General features: G+C 39.6%; 1 pseudogene; it reads right to left on the minus strand.

Annotated features, from left to right (window-relative positions):
* Nucleotides 1–12534: 12534 nt before the first annotated feature.
* On the minus strand, nt 12535–12978 carry LOC131834583 (centrosomal protein of 19 kDa-like; annotated as a pseudogene).
* Nucleotides 12979–14889: the final 1911 nt, after the last annotated feature.

The following is a 14889-nucleotide window of genomic DNA, read 5'->3' on the forward strand; positions in this document are numbered from 1 at the left end:
CCACTATGCATAATCCCCTCCTTAGCTCTTTATTTATATATTTATTTGGAACCCTGAGAGAGCAGAGCGTTGAGTTAATCCATATTCATCACATTATTGTATCATTGATGACATGTTACCACTGCTAACACATGCAAATTTCTCTTGACTTTTATGTCAATTTATTCATTCCCTCCCATATCCACTACCATTGCCTTCTGTAACATAGGCACACAATTTAATATTTGATATGTATGATTTTATTTGCATATTTCCTTTCAAAATATGTATTTTCCTTATTTTAATTAACTTAAATGCTATTGTGCTCTAGCATTCATTCTTTCCTACTTTCTCAGCACCATTGTTAAGATATATGCATCATGGCCCACGGACCTCTACTCTACTGCTGACAGTACTGCCCACCTTAATTTCCCCATATCCCCCATAACAGACTCCCAGATTACTTCCATTTCCTTGCTTCATGTGTTGTCATAACATTGTTGAATGTTTCTGTGTGAATATTTAGTTTAGTAAGCCTTAACAATTCTAATTAAAATTTTTCACATTGTCTCTTAAAAATACTATTTATTTGAGAGAAAGGGAGCAGAGCAAGCGAGAACATGAATGGTGGGGAGGGGTAAAAGGAGAGGGAGAAGCAAGATCCCCCTGAACAGGGAGCCAGAGGTGGGGCTCAATCCCAGGACCCTGGGATCATACCTGAGCCAAAGGCAGAAACTTAAGTGACTGAGCCACCCAGGTGCCCCACTAATGAAAAATTTTGAGGAACAACTTATATGGGAAATATTCATTGCATTAAAATAGTTGAAATAGGGGTGCCTGGGTGGCTTAGTGGGTTAAAGCCTCTGCCTTCGGCTCAGGTCATGATCCCGGGGTCCTGTGATCGAGCCCCGAGTCGGGCTCTCTGCTCTGCAGGGAGCCTGCTTCCTCCTCTCTCTCTCTCTCTCTCTGCCTGCTTCTCTGCCTACTTGTGATCTCTGTCAAATAAATAAATAAAACCTTAAAAAAAAATGATTCTCTCTCTCCCCCTCTGCTTGCATGTGCTCCCTCTCTCTTAAAAAAAATAGTTGAAGTACGGGCTCTCCCATCCAAGACAGAAGGGAGTAAAGAAAAAGGAAATAATTTAAATGACTGTGTTTAAAATGAAAAAATTTCATTTTATAGAAGGAAAATAACAGAAGAATCATCAATATAGATGTGAGTCTGTTGGGGGAAAAAATTGACAAGTCATGACCACCAGCTGACCCTGGAACTGGACCCCAGCAATCAGAGGCTCCTCACTCCTTCTCCTGTGCCTGAAATGTGTGCTCTCCCCACCCTTCTCATAGTGGCAGCTGTTTTCAAGGATATAGCCCTGAAAGAGCAATGTGATGTTGAAACCATCCAGATAGTTTACATGACTAAAACCAGTTAAGGCCTCTTTATAAATTTTTTAAAGATTTGATGGATGGCTGCAGAGATCTCCTTATCTTGTGGCTGCCTAAGACAAACCTCAGAGTAAGTTCCCTGGTTTACTAAACATCTTCTCAAATCTGGGAGTGTCTGCTTCTTTCCTCAGTCTCGTTTTCCCCTGTATGTATGAAACCTAGCTTGCAAACCAACAGAGTCTGGAGAATACAAGACAGGAAAGGGTATGTGGAAAACTGGCTGGAGTAGAGGAATTACCCGTTTCCCTCTTGATCTTTCCAGGGTATGCGTAGTGGAAAGTAAGGAAGGTGAAAGATTGGCAAGATCCATGGTTTACTTCTGGAATTGATTTCTTAACTTAAATGTAAATACAGTCTCTTGGGACGCCTGGGTGGCTCAGTTGGTTAAGCAGCTGCCTTCGGCTCAGGTCATGATCCCAGCGTCCTGGGATCGAGTCCCACATCGGGCTCCTTGCTCGGCAGGGAGCCTGCTTCTCCCTCTGCCTCTAGCCTGCCACTCTGTCTGCCTGTGCTTGCACTCTGTATCTCTCTCTCTCTCTAACAAATAAATAAAAAATCTTTAAAAAAAAAAATGTAAATACAGTCTCATTACATCATGTATGTTGCCCACCACATCACACTCACTTATGCTATAGCAACAGCCATTCCTTTTCTCTTGCAACTAGTAAATTCACTGTCAAGCCTTCTCTGCCTCTGCTCTGGGAACCCGAGATCTACCAGGGATTCCTTTCCCTTTCCCACTCTACCAGTGATTGGCCTTAGGACCTAAAGTTCATGTTTTGGCTTCTGAGTTTGGAAACATGTTCAATGTCTTCATCCAGGGACACTAGCTCCACTAAATATACAACCAAATATACAACCAAAATCTAATTATTGTCTCATCCACAAATCCTTCTATATCTGCAAAAAAGGACTGAATGTCCCCTGAGAAAATTTCAATAATGTGATGAGTTTGAGCAAGTCAAGAGTCCTGTGAGACGTTGGTGTTTGATTCAAGGTGAACTTAGTTGTGGCCAAGAAATTCCACATTCTTATTTTCCTTGCTTCCACTCTTCCTCCCCCATTTATTGTGATTTTTCAAATAACAAGAAGAAAATGTGTTTTAGGGAGCAAAGACATTTATAGATGAGAAAAATAAGATTAATCGATTGCTGAGATTGTAACATCTATCCTAATATCAAAATTAGAATAGAGATGATCCTCATTTCCCTTATTCTTTGCTTTAATTGTTCACATTCCCAATTTTTCTTTTGTGTCTCTGCAGTAGGGTAATATAATATGTAGGCAATTTTTTGGGGCAGGTGCTCTCTTATCTAATTCCATTAAGCCTGGCCTTCAAAGTATTTCACATTGACATCTCCCTCTTTGCTCCCTGATCCAAGTCTAAATGCAAGCAAAAGGGAAAAAGTAGAAAAAGCAGATGTATCTTAGTCATCAAAACCACATGTGTTGGGGCAAGAAGCTCATTTGTGTCATTAAAATGCCCCAAAGAGCAGTAAGACTTGGGGTGAATCTTAGGACATTTCCAGACCTCCTTTTCTTCATTTGAACAATGAGAATTTTAGTGAAATGATATCTCAATATCTTATTCTCCACTTCTCTCACTGCCCAATGCTGACAGCCCTCTTTGGGTGAGCTTTTTTTTTCAGCCATCACAAACAAATTACACTTGTATCTGGATACACATGGATAGGAGCTATACGTGGCATCATTGACTGTCCAGTGTGTCCTGGGCATTTTACATTAATTGTTCCATTTAAATCTCAAAATAATGTTGTGAGGTATTATTCATCAAATTTTACATAAGAGGAAACAAATTTAGAGAGATTAAGCTTGTTGCGTGAGAAGTTAGTAAGTGATGGAGTTTGGAGTCAAGTGGGTCAGCCCTCACCTACACTCTACATTAAAACATACTACCAATCATGCAAATGAGTGCAAACCAATGTGTAGACTATAAAGGCCAAAATTATTCTCATTCTCTTCTAAATATTCTCATTCTCACCAAAGATATGTTAGGGGACCCTGGGTGGCTCAATAGGAGGAACACATGGCTCTTGATCTTGGAGTCACGTGTTGGAGCCCTATATTGGATGCAGAGATTACTTTAAAAAAAAAGATACATTAAAACGTTTGTGCTTTTCAGGTGGTGTACCAGAAATTAAGAATTCCAAGAAGTTATCATAGGATCTTGCATTTACAGGAAGAAATGGAAAGAGAGAGATGTCAAACTGAGTGAATAAAATTCAGAGGAGAAGACTGCTATTTTGGGCTGGGACTTTCTGGGCAGCTTCACAGAGATAATAGAACTTAAAGTTATAGAGCCTAGAGAAGATGTCTTTGGCTAATAAGTAGAACAAGGGCTTGTATATTATTTTGGATGCTTCCAACTACATAAAACAGATAATATACAACTCAACATGGCTTAAATATTAAGGAAAATTTATCTAATATAGCAAGAATTCCCAAGGTAAAATGGCTTCTGAATTAACCTCCATGCTTAATCATCAAGGACCCATGATTTTTCCACTCTCATACTCTGCTCTTTTACTCTTAGTTTTCTTCATGGTTGCAATAAAGCTACTGCTTAAAATTAAGTGCAGACATAACAACATCCAGAAGAAAAATAGGTACTATTTCTTCCCATGAATTTATTTTTAATACAAAGACATATTTCATAGGACAGACTTCCCTTCATGTTTCATTTGCCAGAAGATACACACCACACACCAGGGCCTAAACCAATCACTGACAAAACAATGAGACCACCAAGTTGGACTTAAGTCTATCAAGATTAACCAACCCTTGGAACTAAGAACAGAGCCACTCCTCTGAACTCTTGGAGGAGGGGTGGTTACCTCTAGCAACTCACAGTCTTACCCCTAGGCAGAAGGCAAACCGGAAGCCAGCCTTAAGGAGCAGGTAATTAGTGTGACTACCTTACACAAAGATAAGGAGGTACCAGTGCTCTGGAAAGCTGACTATAGAAAGGGCTTCACAGAGTCCTAATGAGGACAGCATTGGATTAATAGGTACATAGATCAGAATGAGTATTTTTCAGGACTACTTGTTGAAAATACAGAAAGAAGAAAGGAACACATAAAAGAACTCTGGGCAAACAGAAAGATGCTAAATTATCTCTACATGTCAGGAAAATAGGGTTAATTTCAAGGGATTTTAGCACAGTTTCTAATCTGTTTGGATCATCAACTCATTTTTTAATATTCCTTAAAATTGTGCCTAGTTTTTTCATTTTTAAAATTGTTCTAAATATCTAATATATTGCCAGCACTTCTCCTGTTCTTTCACTGCTGACCATGTCTTTCATGCGTAATTGATTATTTTCTGACCATCAGCAAAGGGCTTCTCCAACCTTAAGAGGCAGAAATGAGGGGATGAAATGACAGACTTGGAGGTATAGGCCACCAGATATAAACTAATATAGAAATAGACAAAAAGGAAAGAGTTTTCCAAGTTTAGTCTTGCCAAGAGGAAGAGAACTCTTCAAACTCAACAAAATCTCAAGGTCAGTAAATATAGGAAGACATATATTAATGATGGCAAATATTTATTGAGTATTTATGTTGTACCCAACGTTTTTAAGCACTTTTCATATATTAACACATTCACTCCCTACAATGACCCCACAGAGAAGGCAGGGTCTTCATCTGTAAAATAGGGATAACTAAGGCATGGAACAGTTAAATGACATTTCCAAGACCACACAAGTAATAAGTGGTGGGTCCAGTCCAAGATTCAAACTCTGGTACATGGCTCAGACAACACTCTCTTTCCCTTATTGCCTCTATATGAGAAGGCACAGATCCAAGTAAAGTTTTGCTATGAATCAATAATAAAAACAACTCATATTTGTTAAGTACTTCTTAAATGTCTGGCATTGTGCCAAGCACTTCTAAGCATCTAACATTTGCTTTTCAGAGCAATTATGCAAGGTATTATTATTCCCATTTTGTAGGCAGAGAAACCAAGGTTTAGAGAGATTAAGCAATTACATACAGAATTACACAGTGCATGACAGAGCCAGGATTTAGATTCAGATCTGAATACCTCCAAAGCCAATGTCCTTACTTATGTAAGCAATGGAAATGAACTTGCAGGTGAGGTGAATTAGCATTCAAAGACCAAAAGAATACACAGGCATTAAAGGCCAAATATATGCCAGTCACTGTGACAGGTACTTTTTCATCATTACTTCACTTCATCTCCGTTATGAACATTGTTTTAGGATTACGTCTCATTTTTGAAAATTTGGGATCAAGTTAGGTATTAATTATTCTTGTCTAAGGATTCATAAAATACAGACTCTTAAAAAATATAATTAAAAAAAAAAAGCTATAGAGATTAAAAAAAAGAGAGGGAGACCTATGATGGTTGAGTCAGAAGACCTAGATCCCCAGTCTCCTCTCTGAAAATAAACAGCAGTGCCTTTTTGGGCAAGTTGATTTCTTGACTGTTCTTCATGTAAAAAGTGGCACAGGTTGGCCTGAATGACATTGTTCGGAAAACAAGATAGTCCTTTTAGGGATTTCTGCAGTGTATGATTTTGGGAGAAAACAGTTCCCTGGCTCCTGGTGGCTCATGCGTGTCAAAATCACTCAGCTCACAGAGTGATACACAATAAAAGGGAGGTTTACTTCATCATCATCTCTCCTGAGCCCTACTTACATGCCCACTTTACTACTGAGATTCCTACTCAACAGCTGCTATGAGGGCAGCATGCCTCTCCCGGGACAAACAAGTTTCACTTAAATCAGACTGTCACTTGCACTATTTTCCTGTCATTGCCCTTCCTGATCTGCTCCCAACCACACTGCTATCTCCTGGTGTCTGACCCTGATTCATCTTCCTTGACTATTCCTCAACCTCCTTTAAAGATTTAGGCATTCAGCAAATACTTACCAAGTCTCACAGGGTGTATCTAACAAGGGCTCTTTTCCTCCCTATTCTTTTAATCAAAGTCACCTTCCTTTAAAAAAAAAAAACAAAACACCAAAATGTGAGCATCTGCTGTTTATAGCCATCTTTCCCAAACATGCTTCATGATGGGAAATATTTGGGTACTTATTCAAATTATTAATCTTTAGGACCTCCCCCCTGAAGAATCCAGTTGAGAAGATCTATGGTGGGGCTTTTAGAATCTTTGGTTTTCACAAAAAACACTGTGCGTTATTATGGGGCCAGTTTTAGAAAGACTCATATGAAGTAGAAGAAAGGAATCAGGCATGTGAGTATGACGCTAAAAATTTAGTAATATAAAACCTTATGAACTTATAATCTATTTGGGGAAACTAGATCCATAAATAAGATAATGGTTGTCAATACAAGGTAGGATATGCATTAGACCATAAAAGTGTGTAAGACCAGAAGAGGTTCAGATGGAGGAGAGGACTCTGGGCTGGACTCAGAAGACAGACTGGGGTTATGCTGCTGAAGACAAAAAGGATATGATTCAGTAGAGAGAGCATGGAGAGAGGAGTGCATGGAATGGCAGAAATGTCAAAACATGGAGATGGGAGTCCAACTGGAGCAAAGGAGACGCATAGCATAGGAGTTGACAAATTCAAACTGAATCCTGTAGATAATGGGGAACCATTCAAGATGTCTGAGCTAGGGGGCAACTGATGACAGTATTTTAGCAGGTGAATCTCGTTATAATGTTCATCAGCAGCTCAGAGGTTCTTACCTAGAGGGCCCAGCCCCACCTAACCCCAAAGTTTCTGATCCAGGAGGTCTGGGAATGAAGCTTGAGAGTTTGTATTTCTAACAGGTTTCCAATAAATACTGATGCTGCTAGTCCAGGAATCACAAAATGAGAACCACTGTTCCAAACACAGATTAGAGAGCCCAGTAAAGGGATGGCTGAGTGCCAAGACAAGGGTGATGGTTTCAAAATAGGAAAGAATAAGAAGATATTATCAAAGAAATTGGTGTGTGGTGAGAATAGGTACACATAGGCAAAACAGAAAAAAAGGGAGACAAAATTATGGACCCAAACTAGCAAGTACAAGAAAAGAACGTTGGATTTTGGGAAGAAGTTCAGTCTGTTATATAATAGGGTTGCTGCTCGAGTTGAATCCTTCTTGCTTTGTTCCAGGTTGCCCCTGATCATACCAGCTGGGGAGGAAAAAGTGAATGACAAGATTTGTGAGACTATGAGGAAAGTGCTCTGGGCACTCACAGGATAAACTAGGTAATCAGTGACTGACAATGTCTTCCAATTTGACCTGACCCAGTTAGCAAGTCGGTCCCAGGCTGAGACCTATAGCACTGTTTCAAATCAGTTGTTTATGCAAACATCCACCCAAACCGGAAAAGCCTGCTTAAGACCAGGTCAACTGTTGTCCTGTCACTCCACACCTACCTGGAGGCTGTGAACCTTGACTCACTAGGCCACTCCCAACTTCAGGGATGGGCAGCACTTCCCCTATCTTTTTTGTTTATTTGTTTGTTTGTTTTAAAATACCTACAGGTTTACTTTCAAATGAAGTTACCTTGGTTACTTAAATTTTTTTTTTTAATTATGTTATGTTAATCACTATACAGTACATCATTAGTTCTTGATGTAGTGTTCCATGATTCATTGTTTGTGTATAACACCCAGTGCTCCATACAATAGGTGCCCTCCTTTATACCCAACACCAGGCTCACCCATTCCCCCCAACCCCTCCCCTCTGAAGCTTTCAGTTTGTTTCCCAGAGTCCACAGTCTCTCATGGTTCATTTCCCCCTCTGATTCCACCTCCTTCACTTTTCCCTTCCTTTGAATGTCCTCCGTACTAATCTTTACATTCCACATGTAAGTGAAACCATATGATAATTGTCTTTCTCTGCTTATTACACTTAGCCTCTCTCTTCACAGATGACATACTTTATGCGGAAAATCCAAAAGACTCCACCCCCAAATTACTAGAACTCAGAGAGCAATTCAGTAATGTGGCAGGATACAAAATCAATGCACAGAAATCAGTTGCTTTCCTATACACTAACAATGTAACTGTAGAAAGAGAAATTAGGGAATTGATTCCATTTACAATAGCACCAAAAACCACAAGATACCTTGGAATAAACCTAACCAAAGTAAAGGATTTACTTATTTATTTTTAAAGATTTTATTTATTTATTTGACATAAAGTGAGATCACAAGAAGGCAGAGAGGCAGAGAGGGAGAGAGGAGGAAGCAGGCTCCCTGCTGAGCAGAGATCCTCTATCCCAGGACCCTGAGATCATGACCTGAGCCAAAGGCAGAGACTTTAACCACTGAGCCACCCAGGCACCCTAGAAGTAAAGGATTTATAATTGAGGAACTACAGAACACTCCTGAAAAAAATTGAAGACACAAAAAGATGGAAAAACATTCCATGCTCATGGATCAGAAGAATAAACATTGTTAAAATGTCTATGCAGCCCAGATCAATCTATACTTTCAAAGCCATCCTGATTAAAATACCAATGGCATTTTTCAAAGTGGTGTAACAAATAAGCCTAAAATTTGTATGGAGCCAGGAAAGATCCCAAATTGCCAAAGATTTGTTAAAAAAGAAAAACAAGGCTGGGGGCATCACATTGCCTGATTTCAAGCTATATTACAAAGCTGTGATCACCAAAACAGTATGGTACTGGCACAAAAACAGACACATAGACAAGTGGAACAGAATAGAGAGCCCAGATGTGGACCCTCAACTCTGTGGTCAACTAATCTTCAACAAAGCAGGAAAAAAGTATCCAATGGGAAAAAGACAATGAATGTTACTGGAAAAATTGGACAGCTATATACAGAAGAATGAAACTTGGCCATTCTCTTACACCATACACAAAGATAAACTCTAAATGGATAAAAGACCTCAGTGTAAGACAGGAATCCATCAAAATCCTAGAGGAAAACATAGGCAGTAACCTCTTCAACATTGGCCACCGCAACTTCTTTCAAGATTCTCCAAAAGCAAGGAAAACAAAAGCAAAAATGAACTTTTGGGACTTCATCAAGATAAAAACATTTTGCAAAGCAATGGAAACAATCAACAAAACAAAGAGGCAACCCACGGAATGGGAGGAGATATTTGCAAATGACACTACAGATAAAGGGCTGCTTTCCAAGATCCCTAAAGAACTTCTCAAACTCAACACCCATAAAACAAATAATCATTAGTTAAATGTGGAGAAGACATGAACAGACACTTTTCAAAAGAAGACATACAAATGTCTTAAGAGACACATGCAAAAATGTTCAACATCATTAGCCATCAGGGAAATTCAAATCCTTATCTTTTGTTCTTCCACAAGCAGGCCCTTTCTGGCCCTGCAGAGAATATGGGCCAGCCTCAGATTAGGAGGAAGGAGGCTTCAGCGTGGCGTGGGGAGAATATCTGGTTATGACAGAGTCAGCCTGTGGGGAGTCCACTAGACAAGGAAGCCAGGGATCCCTTCAGAGATAGCAACAGAGTAGAGAGAGGACAATACTCTGCATCCTGCCCTCACCAGCTTCCCAGAGCCTGGTCACACATGGGCACACTGCTTGCCCCTTGTGTTCTGTCAATACTTCCATATACTTGCTCTAAAATGTTATCAGTTAGAACTAGAAAGTCAATGCAAGGTCATCTGGGCTACAGCAAAAAAAAAAATTTTTTTTTTCACAGGAAGAGTAGAAATAAACACCTGGAGAACAGGAACTTCAGTTTCCTTCATTTATTTGAACAAAGACATACTTCATCTAGGACCATGTAGCATGTGACGCCTCTGTGGAAAGGCAAATCCCTAATTCTGCATGAAATTGTGTCAGGGGCTCCTGGGTGGCTGTCGTTAAGCATCTGCTTTTTTTTTTTTTTTTTTAAAGATTTTTATTTATTTATTTGACAGAGAGAGATCACAAGTAGGCAGAGAGGCAGGCAGAGAGAGAGAGAGAGGAGGAAGCAGACTCCCTGCCGAGCAGAGAGCCTGATGCAGAACTCGATCCCAGGACCCTGAGATCATGACCTGAGCCGAAGGCAGCGGCTTAACCCACTGAGCCACCCAGGCACCCAAGCATCTGCTTTTGGCTCAGGTCATGATCCCAGGATCCCAGGAGGAAGCTGTGCTTCAGGCTCCCTGCTCAGTGGGGAGTCTACTTCTCCCTCTCCTGCTGCCCCTCACCTGCACTCATTCTTTCTCAAATAAATAAATACAATCTTAAAATCAGTCAATCAATCAATCAATCAATCAATCAATCCTGTCAAGGGCATGTCTAGAAAAAATCTGCAGGTGTGAACAACCTTTATTCCTAAAATCCAAGTGTTGCCAGGTAGGTAACTTGGAATGGGTAGTAGCTATAAAGGACATCTTCTTTTTTTGAAAGAATGAATAATATTTAGTTTTATTTAATGAGTATTAATCTCCTGGCTGAAAACATAGAATATCTGCCAATTAAACAATATTCTAATAAGAAGAAAGATGTTATCTGTACACACATAACCTAACCGGTTCAACGAAGAGCTCTTTGTAGATCCAAATTCACGAATAGGCCTAAACTGACAGTGCCTATTATTCATTCATTTCAGCTACATTTCCCATTTTACAAACAAACATCTTTATTTATGGGAAGAACTTCAGGGTTTCAGAATATCTTTAGAGCGATTTCCTGATCCTGGAGCAGCAGAGTTCCCTTGCTGTCCATCAGATGACATCTACTTGCTGCTGCAGGGCATTCTGTAGGGCTGCTCTCCCACTCCATAGTTAAATACATATAAAGACATAATTCACACAGGATAATCCCCTAAGAACCATATATGCCCTCCAATCTTACCAAACTATAATTTCTTATTGTTCCTCAAGTATTCTAATCCCTATCTCTGTTCCCACTACCCTCCCCCCCTTTTTTTTTCTCTTAGTTTCTCTCATCTGGAATTCTTAAGATTTTATTTATTTATTTGACAGAGATCAGGCAGAGAGGCAGGCAGAGAGAGAGGGGGGAAAGCAGGCACCCCACTGAGCAGAGAACCCGATGCAGGGCTTGATCCCAGGCCCCGGGGATCATGACCTGAGCTGACGGCAGAGGCTTTAACCCACTGAGCCACCCAGGTGCCCCTCATCTGGAATTCTATACGCACTTCTATCCAAACATTTCAAGGGCCAGGCAAAGTCCCATCTCTCTACTAAAGGACAAATTCCTTCCTGACTATTCTACCCTATGGTCATCTAGGCACTGACCCTTTTTAACCTTTATCAAGCATTTGGCTCTAAACTTTTTGCTGCCTAATTCTGGTAATTAGCTTTTCACAAGTTTTTGAGCTATCTTCCAATTAGATTATAAGTTCCTTAAAGGCACACTCTTATATTCTGGTTTCGTGTATTCCTCATGCATCCACCTAGTAGACACTCCACCTGTCCTCATTTTGAAAAGTAATAGTTAATCCACACTTGACCCAACATGTATATTTAATGTTCTTTACAGATTTTTCTAGAACAATGTTTATACATCCTTTGTATAAACATGGATTTTTTTAAATGATTAGTCACCACACAGTACATCATTAGTTTTTGATGTAGTGTTCCATGATTCATTATTTGTGTATAACACCCAGTGCTCCATGCAAGACGTGCCCTCTTTAATACCCATCACCAGGCTCACCCATCTGAAACCCTGTTTGTTTCCCAGAGTCCATAGTCTCTCATGTTTCATCTCCCACTCTGATTTCCATCCCCCCTCATTTTTACCTTTCTTCTCCTGATATCCTCCATGCTATTCCTTATGTTCTACAAATAAGTGAAACCATGTAATTGTCTTTCTCTGCTTGACTTATTTCACTCAGCATAATCTCTTCCAGTCCCAATCATGTTGATGCAAAAGTTGGGTATTCATCCTTTCTGATGGCTGAGTAATATTCCATTGTGTATATGTACCATATCTTCTTTATCTGTTTGTCTATTGAAGGGCATCTTGGCTCTTTCTATCATTTGGCTACTGGGGACATTACTGTGATGAACTGGGGTGCATGTGGCCCTTCTTTTCACTACATCCATATCTTTGGGGTAAATGTCCAGTAATGCAAATGTAGGGTCATAGGGTAGCTCTATTTTTTACCTTTTTCTGCTAGCCCAATCAAGTATTTGAAATTTTGATATCAGAACTCATCAGCTGACTGTGTCCCAGCCACAAGACTACAGTTGTTCATCCTGTAGGAGCTCAACTTCAATATCATTAATGCAATTTGGATCATCCCTCTTCTGATTTTTCGCAACATGTTCATCCACGATGCTCTTTCTTTAGCAAGTTCCTTTTCATCTAGTTTGTTCAGGGCTTCCTCAGGATCAGTTGTTGTTCCCTGTTGAATTTGTTCTATCGTTTCTGCTGAACTTTGTCTCCACAAGTAACCTTGTAAAAAACTGAGTAATTTCTCTAGCTACCTCAGGGACACTCGTTCCAGGTAATTCTTGTGTCGTAAGTTATTCTTTAATTGTTCAGTAACTCTGTTGTAATCTGAAAACTTTCAGATTGGCATGATGTGTCGGCGACTTTTCCCCTTCATTTCATTCTCATGGATAGTAGCTGGAGGCTGGAATTCCATTTCTGGGTAGTGCGCATCATTCTCACATATGCTTTAGGATAAATCAGCAGAAATCTGATGAAAATGTGTTAGTCACATAATGATTTCCTGCTGGGAGTGGACGTAGAGTTACAGGAAGTTCCCCAATATGGCTTGCAGGACTGAATCTGGGGTCGGGTCTCCTTAAAGGATGTTTTATTTTGTCTACCACTCTAAGGCTTAAATCAGTCCACTGGGCTAGCCAGTTTGCTGATATAGCTAATATTGTTTCTCTATAAGAAATATAAGTCCTTCTTTCCAGGAAGATAACTTTTATTCATGCATTCAGACAATATTTACCAAGTGTCAGCTACAGACCAGGCATTATATTATGCACTGGGAATACAGTAGTGAACAAAACTAATAAATGGCTTTGCATTCTGGCAACTGGTATTATAATGGAGAGGGAGATAAGTAGTGAAAAAAAGCAAAACAAAACAAAACATACCTAACTCAATTATAGAGACTGTTAGAAGGATAAATCCTACAAAAAACAATAAAGCAACAAGGAAGAAGATTATGATCTAGAGGGGCAGGGGGATTATGATTTTAAATGTTATTTAAAGAAGGCCATACTAGGAAAATGACTATTTGAACAAACATAAGATGAGGAAACAAGCCTAGTGACTACTGAGGAAAAAGCATTCTGGAAGAGGGAACAGCAGCCCAAGGGCCATGAGGTAGGAGTGTGCCTACTGCCTTCATGATATGGCTGCATAGAGCAGGAAACCTGTTCTCCAAGGACTTGGGCATTTCCTCTGAATTAGATGGGAGTCAGTTGGAAGGTATCAAACAGAGGAGCAAAGTGCCCTAACTCATACTGGAGCAAATCACTCTTGCTACCCTATAAAGAGCAGAATATGTAAGGACAAGAGTGGAAGCAGAGAGAACAGTGAGGAAATTATTGCAGTGATCCAAGGTGAGGTAGGAGCTGGTGGTGAGGACCGGAAGTCTAGCTATATCTTGAAAGGGGAATCAACAGAACTTTCTGGTTAGATAGTCTTCATCTCCTCCCTAAAATATTGTTTAATGCCGCCACACACGAGGGATATCTTAAATGTAGACTTAAATTTCAGTTGCCAAATCTAATATCTAATTGTTGATAATTTAAAAAAATCCTATATGGTATCATGATATCTATTTATCTGTTATTAGCTACATTTTAGGACAAATATTAACTTCCATTTCCATTAATTCCGGATTATATACAAAATTTTAAAAATTGGGGAATATTCTTGTACATTCATATCACAGGATATTACTAAAAGAAAATTTTGATTTTTTATTTATGAAGGGTTTAAATGACTTAGGAAAATGCCTGAGAAAGGTAGGTGGGGGAAAAAAAAGTACAAAATTACAAATATGTTATCTCAGTTACACAAATATGCCAAGTGATAATAGTAATTAACTTGTTATACTTTTCAAATAGATTAAAGTGAGACTATTACTTTTCTTTGATAGTAATATTAAAAAAAAAAAAAAAAAAACACTGTGGCAAGATTCACAAGCAAAAGCCTCCATCTAAGATTGCTTTCCATTTATCCAGCAAGAGGATATGGAGGAGGCAATGTGCTAGGTTTACTGAGGCAGATCAGAGTCCCACCAAAGGCAACATGCTAGAGTCTCCACAAATACGCTGCCCCAGCATCCCTAACTCTTCTCCAAAGGTGTCTCTTCACACCACCCCATTCTCCACCACCAAACTCCTATTCTTCTCCAGAGTAGGGCTAGCTAGTCCATGCCAGCCTCCATGACTGATTATTGTTTCCCTCATTTGCACATGCTTTTTTTTTTTTTTTTTTTAAACTAAATAGAGACTCTGGAACAGAGCTTCTGTTGGATCCTCTGCTCCACTTGATGGAAATCCAACTGTGTTCTTGCCTCTTGCAGTAG

Source organism: Mustela lutreola, chromosome 6 (genome assembly GCF_030435805.1).
Source record: "Mustela lutreola isolate mMusLut2 chromosome 6, mMusLut2.pri, whole genome shotgun sequence".
NCBI lineage: Eukaryota > Metazoa > Chordata > Mammalia > Carnivora > Mustelidae > Mustela > Mustela lutreola.